This window comes from Cetorhinus maximus, unplaced genomic scaffold (assembly GCF_964194155.1).
Source record: "Cetorhinus maximus unplaced genomic scaffold, sCetMax3.hap1.1 HAP1_SCAFFOLD_591, whole genome shotgun sequence".
Taxonomy (NCBI): Eukaryota; Metazoa; Chordata; class Chondrichthyes; order Lamniformes; family Cetorhinidae; genus Cetorhinus; species Cetorhinus maximus.
Genome location: NW_027596533.1, coordinates 204,941 through 217,626, shown reverse-complemented (window position 1 = coordinate 217,626; position 12,686 = coordinate 204,941). Strand labels below are relative to the sequence as shown.

General features: G+C 51.0%; 1 pseudogene; it reads left to right on the top strand.

Annotated features, from left to right (window-relative positions):
* Positions 1 to 11,005: 11,005 nt before the first annotated feature.
* Positions 11,006 to 11,157, top strand: LOC144674215 (U1 spliceosomal RNA; annotated as a pseudogene).
* Positions 11,158 to 12,686: the final 1,529 nt, after the last annotated feature.

Genomic DNA, 12,686 nt, shown 5'->3' with positions numbered 1-12,686 from the left:
TCTTCCATTCCTGAGCTTTGTGGACGGTCAGGTACGTGAAATTTCTGTTTTACTCCGAGCAGCTCACACGTCCTTTTCATAATACTGTCCGTAAAATGCGCTCCTTGATCCGAATCTATCTGTAAAGGGATTCCCCATCTTGGTACTACTTCAAAAGCGAGGATCTTTGTGGCCGTGGTGGCGCTGCAGTCCCTGGTGGGGAAAGCTCTAGTGAACCTCCAGTGCACCTACACCCCCATAGTTACAATATGCCTCAAACTTCCAATTGCCATATTCATGGGCACTCTCGCCCTTTTCTTGTTTTACTCCAGTCACTGTATTCCAATTAACTGGGGCTTGCCCTAAGACTTGTGCCATTTCTGCTCTAAAGGCTCGGAAATCAGCTTGCTGCTGTCCCTGGTCTGCAGCGATATCATTACACCAGGTTCCGTCCTGATACGCTTGCTGCAGCCGTCCCCAAAACGCCTCAGGTAGTTTTATCCGGACTAACCCGCGAACGTCCCTGTTATGGAGATCGTGGCATTGCCGTATTTCCCTCAATTTTTGCCAAAACGACTCATTTCCATGTCTAGGTTTTAGTTGGGGTAATTTGTTTCCAATAGCTTCATGGTTGCGCTAGGTGACAGGGACACATACGTGGTTCTCAGTTGCGCCGGGAAGCCCCCGTTATAGCTCTCTGTCCGTGTATTGGCGCCTGGGCCAGCTGCCCATTTTGTGCCGGTACGGCCGCTTGAGCGCAGCGTAGATACACCTGGTCGCGGCCAGACGGGTCCATTCGTTCCAGGATAGACTTCCTCTTTGTGTCCCGTGCTTTCACAGTCAGATCCACCGAGGTCAAGCCGTTGTTCTTCTCTGACCACTGCCTCCTACTGGCGGACTGCCACTTGGAGAAGGACCTGAGGGTGGGCAGGGGGGCATGGAAGCTATTCGTGCAACTGCTGACCCCAGAGAACATTGAGGAGCTCAAGAGGGCTTATGAAGGTTGGAGAACCATGAAACCCCTCTTTGAGTCCCTGACACACTGGTGGGAAGCGATCAAGGGAAACACCAAGAGGTTTTTCATCCTCAAAAGCATCCAGAAAGCTAGAAAGGAAGAGAGGGAAATGTCCCGACTCCAGAAAAAGATGCAGAATCTGCTCCGGTTGCAGTCGGTGGGGGTCGATGTCAAGGAAGAACTCCAAGAGGTGAAGAGCCAGCAAGCCTCGCACTTTGCCTCCAAGAACATCTTCCGTTCCAGAGTCCGCTCCGTGGAGCAGGATGAGACGTGCTCACGTTTCTTCTTCCAAAAGGAACAGAGAGAGAGCTCTGTGTTCAGCAGCCTGAATGAAGAAGACAGATCAGTAAAGTCAGCGCAGTCCGACATTTTGAGGATCAGCAAATCCTTTTATGCCGGATTTTATGACGTGAAGCCGACGGACAGCACGGCCTCCCAGTCCTCCTTGTCCTCTATCACGGAGGTCTTAGGCGACAGTACACGGGAGAGGCTGGACAAACCGCGAACTCCTGACGAACTGACTTAGGCCCTTGAGTCCTTCGAGAAGAGTAAATCTCCCCAGAAGCGACGGCTTGCCGGCGGAGTTGTATTGGGCTCTGTGGGACTGGATGGGCCCAGACCTGCTAGGGGTGTACGAGAGTATGCTCCTGGCCGGCAGTATGTCAGAATCCATGAGGAAAGGCATCATCACCCTCATGTACAAGCACAAGGAAGAAAGGGAGGAAATTAGAAATTGGCGACCCATTTCACTGTTGAATGTGGACTATAAGATTCTGTCCAAGGTCATCGCCAAGCGGGTCAAATCCGCTCTGGAATTGTTGATACACCCTGACCAGACCTGCACTGTGCCGGGCAGGAAGATCTCTGACAACCTGGCGCTGCTCAGTGATACGATTGCCTATGTACAGGACAGGGGTGTGGATACCTGCCTCATCAGCCTGGATTAGGAGAAAGCCTTTGACAGAATATCGCACACCTACATGGTGGATGTGCTCTCAAAATGGGGTTTGGGGAGGGAATTCGCAATTGGATCCAGTTGGATCCTACTCTACACTAACATCAGTAGCGCAGTCTCAATCAATGGGTGGGAATCAGATAGCTTTCCAATTAAATCTGGAGTCAGGCAGGGCTGTCCTCTCTCGCCTGTTCTTTGCTGAGTCCATCAGGAAGGATCCGGGCATTAGAGGAGTTACGATCCCAGGCAGTGGAGGCACTCAGATCAAAGCCTCCCTGTACATGGACGATGTCGCCGTCTTCTGTTCTGATCCGCTGTCGGTGTGCAGACTGATCCACATCTGCGACCAGTTCGAACTGGACTCGGGAGCCAAGGTAAATCGTGGGAAGAGCGAGGCCGTGTTCTTTGGGAACTGGGCTGACCGATCCTTTGTCCCCTTCACCGTCAGTGCTGACGGCCTGAAGGTGCTGGGGATATGGTTCAGAGGGACCGGGGTATGCGTTAGAAACTGGAAGGATCCAGTGTCTATGGTGAAAAGGAAACTGGGAATCTGGGAGCGACGCTTCCTCTCCGTTGCGGGTAAGAACCTGGTCATCAGGTGTGAGGCACTCTCGCTGTTGCTGTACATGGCGCAGGTCTGGCCCATTCCAGACTGCTGCGCGATGGCGATCACCCGAGCCATCTTCCCCTTTATCTGGAGGTCGAAAATGGATCGTGTCCGCAGGGACGCGCTGTATAAGCCTCTAGATAAAGGGGGAATAAACGTGCCCAACATCGCCCTCATACTGATGGCCACCTTTGTGTGCGGCTGCATCAAGCGGTGCGTAGACCCTCAGTACGCAAACACCAAGTGTCACTACGTGCTGAGGTTCTACCTGTCCCCGGTGTTGCGAAGGATGGGTCTGGCCACGCTGCCGCGGAACGCTCCAAGTAGTTGGACCGTGCCCTACCACCTGTCCCTGGTGGAAAAATTTATGCAGAAAAACACCTTTGACCACAAGTCCATCAGGCAGTGGTCAGCACGTAACGTCCTAGAGGCCCTGAGGGATAAGGAGAGGGTGGACCCTGTGGGATGGTTCCCCGAGCAGACTGTCAAAGTCATTTGGCAGAATGCCTCATCGCCAGAACTTTCCAACAAGCACCAAGACGTAGCTTGGCTGGTGGTGAGAAAGGCCCTCCCCGTCAGATCCTTCCTACACGCCAGGAAGCTCACCCCCTCTGCACGTTGCCCTCGAGGTGGCTGTGGTGGGGAAGAGACCGTTGTCTACCTCCTTGTGGATTGTGCCTTTGCAAAGAAAGTCTGGAGAGAGATGCAGTGGTTTCTGTCGAGGTTCATCCCGAGCAGTTCTGTGACACAGGACTCTGTGCTCTACGGGCTGTTCCCAGGGACACACACCGAGACAAACATCAACTGCAGCTGGAGGATCATCAACTCGGTGAAAGACGCTCTTTGGTCTGCCCGAAACTTGTTGGTCTTCCAGCACAAAGAGTTGTCCCCGACCGAGTGTTGCGGACTGGCACATTCCAAGGCCGAGGACTACGTGCTGAGGGACGCACTAAAGCTTGGGGCAGCTGCCGCAAAGGCGCAATGGGGAAGGGTCGCTGTCTAAGACCCTTCTGCCACAGTGTACCGAGGGACTGGGAACTGTTTAGAGCCCCTCGGGCTGTACAGCTCACAATAAATGTACGCCCTTTGTTTTGATCATTTCCGATTTCATGATCTATCTCTAAATCACAAAATCTTGATACTGCTTTGTGATGTCACAGAATTTTTTACAGTGTGGAAGGAGGCCATTCGGCCTATCAAGTCTGCACTGGGTCTCTGAAAGAGCCTTCCACCTAGTCCTACTCCCCTGCCTCATCCCCGTAACCTTGCACATTCTGTCTTTTCAGGTAACGATCCAATTCCCTTCTGAATACCTCGATCGAATCTGCCTCCAGCACCCTCTCAGGAATTTTGTTCCAGACTCCAACCACCCTCTGGGTGAATTAATCTTTCCTCACATCACATTTACTCCTTTTGCCAATTATTTTGAATCTGTGCCCTCTAGTCCTTGATGTTCACTTGAGTGGAAACAGTTTCTCACGATTTACCTTGTCCATATCTCTCAGGATCTTGAATACCTCCACCAACTCTCCTCACAGCCTTCTTTTCTCCAAGGAAAACAGTCCCATCCTCTCCAATCTATCCTCATAGCTACAGTTCTTCATCCCGGGAATCATTCTTGTGAATCTCCTCTGTACCCTCTCCAATGTCTTCACATCCTTCCTCAAGTATGGCGCCCAGAACTGGACGCAGTATTCCAGATGAGGCCTAATTAGTGTCTTATACGAGTTCAACATGACCTCCTTACTCTTGTACTCAATGCCCCTATTAATAAAGCCTAAGATACTATCTGCTTTATTAACTGCTCTCAACACGTCCTGCCATCTTCAATGGCCTATGTACGTCTGAGTTCCCTCTGTTTGTGCACCTCTTTTAGAGGCTCTTCCTTTATTTTATGCTGTCTCACCATATTCTTCCTGCCAAAATGGATCACCTCACACTTCTGTACATTGAACTTCATCTGCCACTTGTCTGCTCAATCCACCAACACGTTGAAAGAACCGAGGAATACTCTGGTACAAAAGTTCAACACTCGGAGTCCAGATGCAATATTCAAGTGGTTCCTTTATTACGCATGCGGGGAGCAAACACTGGGCAATCCAGGCACTTCTCCACCGAGGTTCAAATGAGCACAGTTTATATATCTTTTATTATCAGTAACTTAATGGTATTAATTAGACAAAGGCCACAGCACAATGACCCCCTGGTTGACTGAGACCTGATCCCTTTGTTGGACGTACATTATTCACGCGTGTCCGATACTAACTGGGAGCCGGGGTTCCCTTGTATCCTGAGCGGGTGTGATGGTTTCCTCTGTGGGTAATTTCTAATATACAACCCTCCGTTCGGTTGTACCCACATTTGTCCAGCACCACCCCCGTTCCAACTGGTTGGGAGCAAATTGTGAGGCTACCTTTCCTCCTGCACCCACTCAGTGATACCCCGTGTATGCCCTCATTCTTGCGTATGGCATGCATATCTATGGGGTAGTACCGGAGGGAGTCATTGTCTCGGATTAACCCAATGTTCTCCACTTGGTACTGAGGGTGTGGGCCCGTGTCTGCTGTGACTGAGGGGATTGCCCATACCTATCACGTTCATTTGGTTTGAGGTGCACTTCTGAATCACCGCATACACCCTGGTCACTCCTTTCAATGTACATGCGTCGATGACGCCTGGGTTCTTGGCCATCCCCCACTACCGGGCACTGTTGATCCAGCCCAGTACCTCCCCCCTTTGGATCTGGCCCAGATTGTGTCTTAATTGCCCGATCATCCACCGGCCGTAAGCTGGCTTTTTTGGGTGCTGCCCTCTTGTCGTTCCTCCCTTTCTGTTAATTGGCTGGTGGCTTTAGCATGGGTCTCTATAACGTGTACGCTTTCCAATACAGATGCCACACTCTTGCCCCCTACGGCCGCTGCCGTTTCACCACCCCTCGCTACTCTCATGAGCAAGCTGCCTCATGATCCCTTTAAGATTCGTGACCTCGGAGTTGATTCCTTGAATGTCGAGAGAGTTTACCAGGGAAGTCCCTGTGTTCACCCCTGTCAGTACATTGTTAACTAACTCTCTCTCCTGGCGGTGGAAAGCAGGATGTCCCCTGAATCTAGTGGCACCCGTGGCGTCGGCCGGCTGATTAATCACAGCCTTACTCAGTAATTTGTACAGTTTTCGTAGGGGCGCTTGGTTACTGCAATACTCAGGCAGTTGCATACCTGCCAGGTTCACAATTACCTGTACAATTTCATGTTTAACATTATCATACAAGAGTTCACCGTCCATATACAGTACCAGTTCATTCTGTGGCCCAAGGGTCATGTCTGGGCAAGATAGTCTCTTGTCGTGTCCTGTGATAGCGGGGTGGTGTCGGTCCGGGGGTCCGCCGTTGCAGTCAACTCTCCGTGTTTGGCCCTCAAGATCCAATGCCAGGTATCTGTCATTCCCAAGTCCTCCTCCCCGGGACAGTGACCCCAGTTGTTGTTGTCCTGGGGTGTGAAGGTAAATTGTGAAAAATCTCTCACACACTGTATCTGGACCTGTGCCCCCTTCGCACATGTCCAGGGTCCGTCCGAACCATCGCTGATCTGGAAGCATAGTGGGCCCTCATTTTTCCATCGGAGTTCCGTTCCCGAATGCGAGCTCTGCCCGAGGCTCTCACCATCGCTCATTCCAATGGATAGTTGCGTAAGCCCGGTGCCACACTTGAAGAGCATTGACCTTTCCGTTGTGACATTCACACCTCCTTTCACGCAATATCCGTCGCTGACATTCTTGTAGTATAAGCCCATACCGGCCACTGCTTCACGGTTTACATTCTGTATGCCGGTGGCTGCGATAGCCAGGGCCCTGGTAATGATCATGGACACCCAGCTTTTTTCCATCTTGGCGTGGAGGTTACCCGGTTATTGTTATTTCTGTAATGAAGCACACTGCTGGTGATCACCAGGGTTTAGGTTGGATATAAGAGGCAGCTTTCTCCTTTACGTCCCTCCTTGTGCACAGCCCACGGTGACCCTCCCCGTAGTTGAGGATTCCCCCTTTTGTCTTTCAGATGGCCAGTCCTCCAGATCGGGAATGAATCCTAAACCACTTGGCCTACACAGTACGGACTGCTCGTTGCCCGTTTTCCCCCCGCTGCCTGGTAATTTAGTCTCTCTTACTTACATCATACCTTTTCAGTTGCGACCAGTGTTTCCACCTAGCTTTTCCCTTCATACCGACGCAGGCACGTGAATAATTCCGTACGGTCCAGTCCATTTTGGGGCAAAAACTGGTTGGCTAGGGGTGATATGAACAAACACCATGTCTCCGACCTCAGCCGGTGGTGACGGGAGTCCCCCTTTTGTCCTCTCTTCTAAATCCCTGATAGCCTGTTGGTCCTTCACTTCCTGTTGTAATTCCTTTAGCTGTCCATCCAATTGCTTAATATCGTTTTTAATTTTATCTCTGATGGGTCCCATATCCTCACTTCCGGTGGCTCTGCCCTCTGGCAAGCGCATAGCCCTCCCGGTCAGCAACTCATAAGGGGTTAAACCAGTTGTCCTGTTGGGGGTAGCCCTCAGTCGCATCAATATGCAGGGGAGCACATCCACCCATCCCCTACTAGTTGTTGTGTTTGCCATTGCAATAGCATTTTTTAACGTGCGGTTCATACATTCTTCCATTCCTGAGCTTTGTGGACGGTCAGGTACGTGAAATTTCTGTTTTACTCCGAGCAGCTCACACGTCCTTTTCATAATACTGTCCGTAAAATGCGCTCCTTGATCCGAATCTATCTGTAAAGGGATTCCCCATCTTGGTACTACTTCAAAAGCGAGGATCTTTGTGGCCGTGGTGGCGCTGCAGTCCCTGGTGGGGAAAGCTCTAGTGAACCTCCAGTGCACCTACACCCCCATAGTTACAATATGCCTCAAACTTCCAATTGCCATATTCATGGGCACTCTCGCCCTTTTCTTGTTTTACTCCAGTCACTGTATTCCAATTAACTGGGGCTTGCCCTAAGACTTGTGCCATTTCTGCTCTAAAGGCTCGGAAATCAGCTTGCTGCTGTCCCTGGTCTGCAGCGATATCATTACACCAGGTTCCGTCCTGATACGCTTGCTGCAGCCGTCCCCAAAACGCCTCAGGTAGTTTTATCCGGACTAACCCGCGAACGTCCCTGTTATGGAGATCGTGGCATTGCCGTATTTCCCTCAATTTTTGCCAAAACGACTCATTTCCATGTCTAGGTTTTAGTTGGGGTAATTTGTTTCCAATAGCTTCATGGTTGCGCTAGGTGACAGGGACACATACGTGGTTCTCAGTTGCGCCGGGAAGCCCCCGTTATAGCTCTCTGTCCGTGTATTGGCGCCTGGGCCGGCTGCCCATTTTGTGCCGGTACGGCCGCTTGAGCGCAGCGTAGATACACCTGGTCGCGGCCAGACGGGTCCATCCGTTTCAGGATAGACTTCCTGTTTGTGTCCCGCGCGTTCGCAGTCAGATCCACCGACGTCAAGCCGGTGTTCTCTGACCACTGCCTCCTACTGGTTGACTGTCACTTGGAGGAAGACCAGAGGGTGGGCAGGGGGGCATGGAAGCTAAACGTGCAACTGCTGACCCCAGAGCACAGCGAGGAGCTCAAGAGGTCTTACAAAGGCTGGAGAACCGTGAAACCCCTCTTTGAGTCCCTGACACAGTTGTGGGAAGCGATCAAGGGAAACATCAAGACGTTTTTCATCCTCAAAGGCACCCAGAAAGCTAGAAAGGAACAGAGTGAAAGGTCCCGACTCCAGAAAAACCTGCAGAATCTGCTCCTGCTGCAGTCGATGGGGGTCGATGTCAAGGAGGAACTCCAAGAGGTGAAGGGCCAGCAAGCCTCGCTCTTTGCCTCGGAGGCCTCCAAGATCATCTTCCGTTCCAGAGTCCGCTCCGTGGAGCAGGATGAGACGTGCTCGCATTTCTTCTTCCAAAAGATACACAGAGAGAGCTCTGTGATCAGCAGCCTGAAGGAAGAAGACGGCTCACTAAAGTCATCGCAGTCCGACATTTTGAGGATCAGCAAATCCTTTTATGCCCGATTGTATGACGTGAAGCCCACAGACAGCACGGCCTCCCAGTCCTTCCTGTCCTCCATCACGGAGGTCTTAGACGACAGTACATGGGAGAGCCTGGACAAACCGCTAACTCCTGACGAACAGACTAAGGCCCTTGAGTCCTTCGAGAAGAGTAAAACTCCCGGAAGCGACGGCTTGCCAGCGGAGTTGTATTCGGCTCTGTGGGACTGGATGGGCCCGGACCTGCTAGAAGTGTACGAGAGTATGCTCCTGGCCGGCAGCATGTCAGAATCCATGAGGAAAGGCATCATCACCCTCATCTACAAGCACAAGGGGGGAAGGGAGGAAATTAGAAATTGGCGACCCATTTCGCTGTTGAATGTGGACTATAAGATTCTGTCCAAGGTCATCGCCAACCGGGTCAAATCCGCTCTGGAATTGGTGATCCACCATGACCAGACCTGCACTGTGCCGGGCAGGAAGATCTCGGACAGCCTCGCGCTGCTCAGGGATACGATTGCCTATGTACAGGACAGGTGTGTGGATACCTGCCTCATCAGCTTGGATCAGGAGAAGGCCTTTGACAGAATATCGCACACCTACATGGTGGATGTGCTCTCCAAATTGGGGTTTGGGGAGGGAATTCGAAATTGGATCCAACTGCTCTACACTAACATCAGTAGCGCAGTCTCGATCAATGGGTGGGAAACAGATAGCTTTCCGATTAAATCTGGAGTCAGGCAGGGCTGTCTTCTCTCGCCTGTTCTTTTCGTGTGTTGCATAGAACCCTTTGCCGAGTCCATCAGGAAGGATCCGGGCATAAGAGGAGTGACGATCCCAGGCAGTGGAGGCACTCAGTTCAAAGCCTCCCTGCACATGGATGATGTCGCCGTCTTCTGCTCGGATCCGCTGTCGGTGCGCAGACTGATCCACATCCGCGACCAGTTCGAACTGGCCTCGGGAGCCAAGGTAAATCGTGGGAAGAGCGAGGCCATGTTCTTTGGGAAGTGGGCTGACCGATCCTTTGTCCCCTTCACTGTCAGGGCTGACGGCCTGAAGGTGCTGGGGATATGGTTCGGAGGGACCGGGGCATGCGTTAGAAACTGGAAGGAGCGAGTGTCTATGGTGAAAAGGAAACTGGGCATGTGGGAGCGACGCTCCCTCTCCATTGCGGGTAAGAACCTGGTCATCAGGTGTGAGGCACTCTCGCTGTTGCTGTACGTGGCGCAGGTCTGGCCCATTCCACACTCCTGCGTGGTGGTGATCACACGAGCCATCTTCCGCTTTATCTGGAGGTCAAAAATGGATCGTGTCCGCAGAGACGCGATGTACAAGCCTCTAGATAAAGGGGGAAAAACCGTGCCCAACATCGCCCTCATACTGATGGCCACCTTTGTGTGTGGCTGCGTCAAGCGGTGCATAGACTCTCAGTACGCAAACACCAAGTGTCACTACGTGCTGAGGTTCTACCTGTCCCCGGTGTTGCGAAGGATGGGTCTGGCCACGCTGCCGCTGAACGCTCCAAGTAGTTGGACCGTGCCCTACCACCTGTCCCTCGTGGAAAAATTTATGCAGAAAAACACCTTTGACCACAAGTCCATCAGGCAGTGGTCAGCACGTAACGTCCTAGAGGCCCTGAGGGAAAAGGAGAGGGTGGACCCTGTGGGATGGTTCCCCGAGCAGACTGTCAAAGTCATTTGGCAGAATGCCTCATCGCCAGAACTTTCCAACAAGCACCAAGACGTAGCTTGGCTGGTGGTGAGAAAGGCCCTCCCCGTCAGATCCTTCCTACACGTCAGGAGTCTCACCCCCTCTGCACGTTGCCCTCGAGGTGGCTGTGGTGGGGAAGAGACCGTTGTTCACCTCCTTGTGGATTGTGCCTTTGCAAAGAAAGTCTGGAGAGAGATGCAGTGGTTGCTGTTGAGGTTCATCCCGAGCAGTTCTGTGACACGGGACTCTGTGCTCTACGGGCTGTTCCCAGGGACACACACCGAGACAAACATCAACTGCAGCTGGAGGATCATCAACTCGGTGAAAGAGGCGCTTTGGTCTGCCCGAAACTTGTTGGTCTTCCAGCACAAAGAGTTGTCCCCGACCGATTGTTGCGGACTGGCACAATCCAAAGTCCAGGACTACGTGTTGTGGGATGCACTAAATCTTGGAGCAGCTGCCGCAAAGGCGCAATGGGGAAGGGTCGCTGTCTAAGACCTTTCTACCACAGCGCACCGAGGGACTGGGAACTGTTTAAATCCCCTCGGGCTGTACAGCTCAAAATGAAAGGCTGTAAATGATTGTAATATTGTTTGTACTGATGCACCTGGTGATACATTTTGTAAAAGTTTAACCTGGATTGTACCCTTGTAATGTTGTTATTGAAATGGTTTGGAATGTGATTGATGATATTTTATGAATAAAGTATATTTTTGCAAAAAAAAGAAAAAAAAGGTTCTCCCAGGACGAGGCTAGCCCATTGCACTTCGGGTGTGCTAACGCCTGCGATGTCCCCAAATGCGGGATACTCGACTGCAAAATTTGTGGTAGTGGGGGACTGCGTTCGCGCTCTCCCCTGATTCACAATTCAAAAAATAGATTTCATCATATCTTTCATTTTCTCTTCTATTTCCTGTCAGCAACCTTTTCTGAAAAAAGAAATATATAACCCCCAATGTGTGCTCTTCAAAATCTATACTGGACTGGTTATTTAGTTTTTTCTTTCCTCCTCGCAAATATTATCCAACCCCCATTCTTTTCCTCCCTGTCATTATCAGCCGGCAATTATTCCATCTCTGCATCATTTTCGCCAGACCGTTTGTTTTGTGGCCGCCAAATTACTCGCGCCATTTTTAACCCCGCGTTTGCCCACTCAAAAATCTCTCTCAAACAACCCCCATCTAACACCCAACCCACCATCACAACAGTCCCCACACTCCCAGCACCGCCCCACCCCCTATCTCTCTGGACGTCTGTATAAATACAAACTCATATCAGTCAGCTATTAACTCATATGCATTCACCATTTTAAACATGTGGCAGCGACCCCTCACTATTTCAAACATGAACAAGCACCCTGTCCCCATGTTCATTCAAATTATCCCCCTCCGAAACGAACAGCAGCCTCCCACCTCCTCTGTATAATCTCCCCCTTAATCAGCCCCCTGTGTGACTCCTACCTTCTGAAACTCCTGCCTCCTCTCCCCATGTGTAAAGTCTTTCCCTGCCCCTTCTGCAGCTCACTTCCCCTGCTGTGGGTCCATCAATTCACCTGTGATTATTCCTTGAAGGCTTAAATAGCGCAAAGCGAAGAAATAAACAGAAAGAAAACTGGAGAAAGGCAGATAGAAACCTAAACCCTCAGTAAAATGACCACCGGGAATCCCGTTTAACCGTCAGAATGATCGCGCAGCCCAAATTACACGCATTATCCCTGAATTATAACAAGATTTTAGGCAGCTTCACTTTAGGACTTTTCATTTCCTCTTGTGGGGCTCCTGTTCCTCACACACTGGAGGCTAACATGTAAGTTTTAGATTGCAAGGCTGGGCTACTTTAACCCCAAGATTTTCTTTTTGAAACTCCAGGCCCACAGTCCAACAGGAACTGGTTAACCGGAGCCACCGAAAACCAGGGTCCCGGAGAGGAATTGAAATCTCGGGGTAAGAAACGGACACAAACTCACGTGGGCCCATGGAGCACGGCCTTGGAGAAGGTCTCAGGAAACTCCTGAAGAAGAAGAGTCCTTGTCCCAGTCTGGATCTTCAGATTGCAGGTTTCAAAATAAAAATTCTTTGAGGGGTGGGGGAGAAAATTAATTCCATTAAAACAGAGAGCAAAGAACATTTTCAAACAAAATAATGCAAGAGCCAATGAATCACTCTCAGTTACAACTCAGCAACATCCAAATACAAACAAGTCAAAGAGTTATAAAGCAGATTGAGACAGAGGGAACACACACGCACATTAAGCCAGAGTGGGGACTAGCTCCGCACTCTGGAGGCGGTTTTCGGATTGGGTTCCTAGCCAGGTATATCCTGAATGAGCAGTTTGCAGACTCCACCCCTGGCATGTTGGGATGTCTCTCAATCTGCTCCCCAGGAGGCC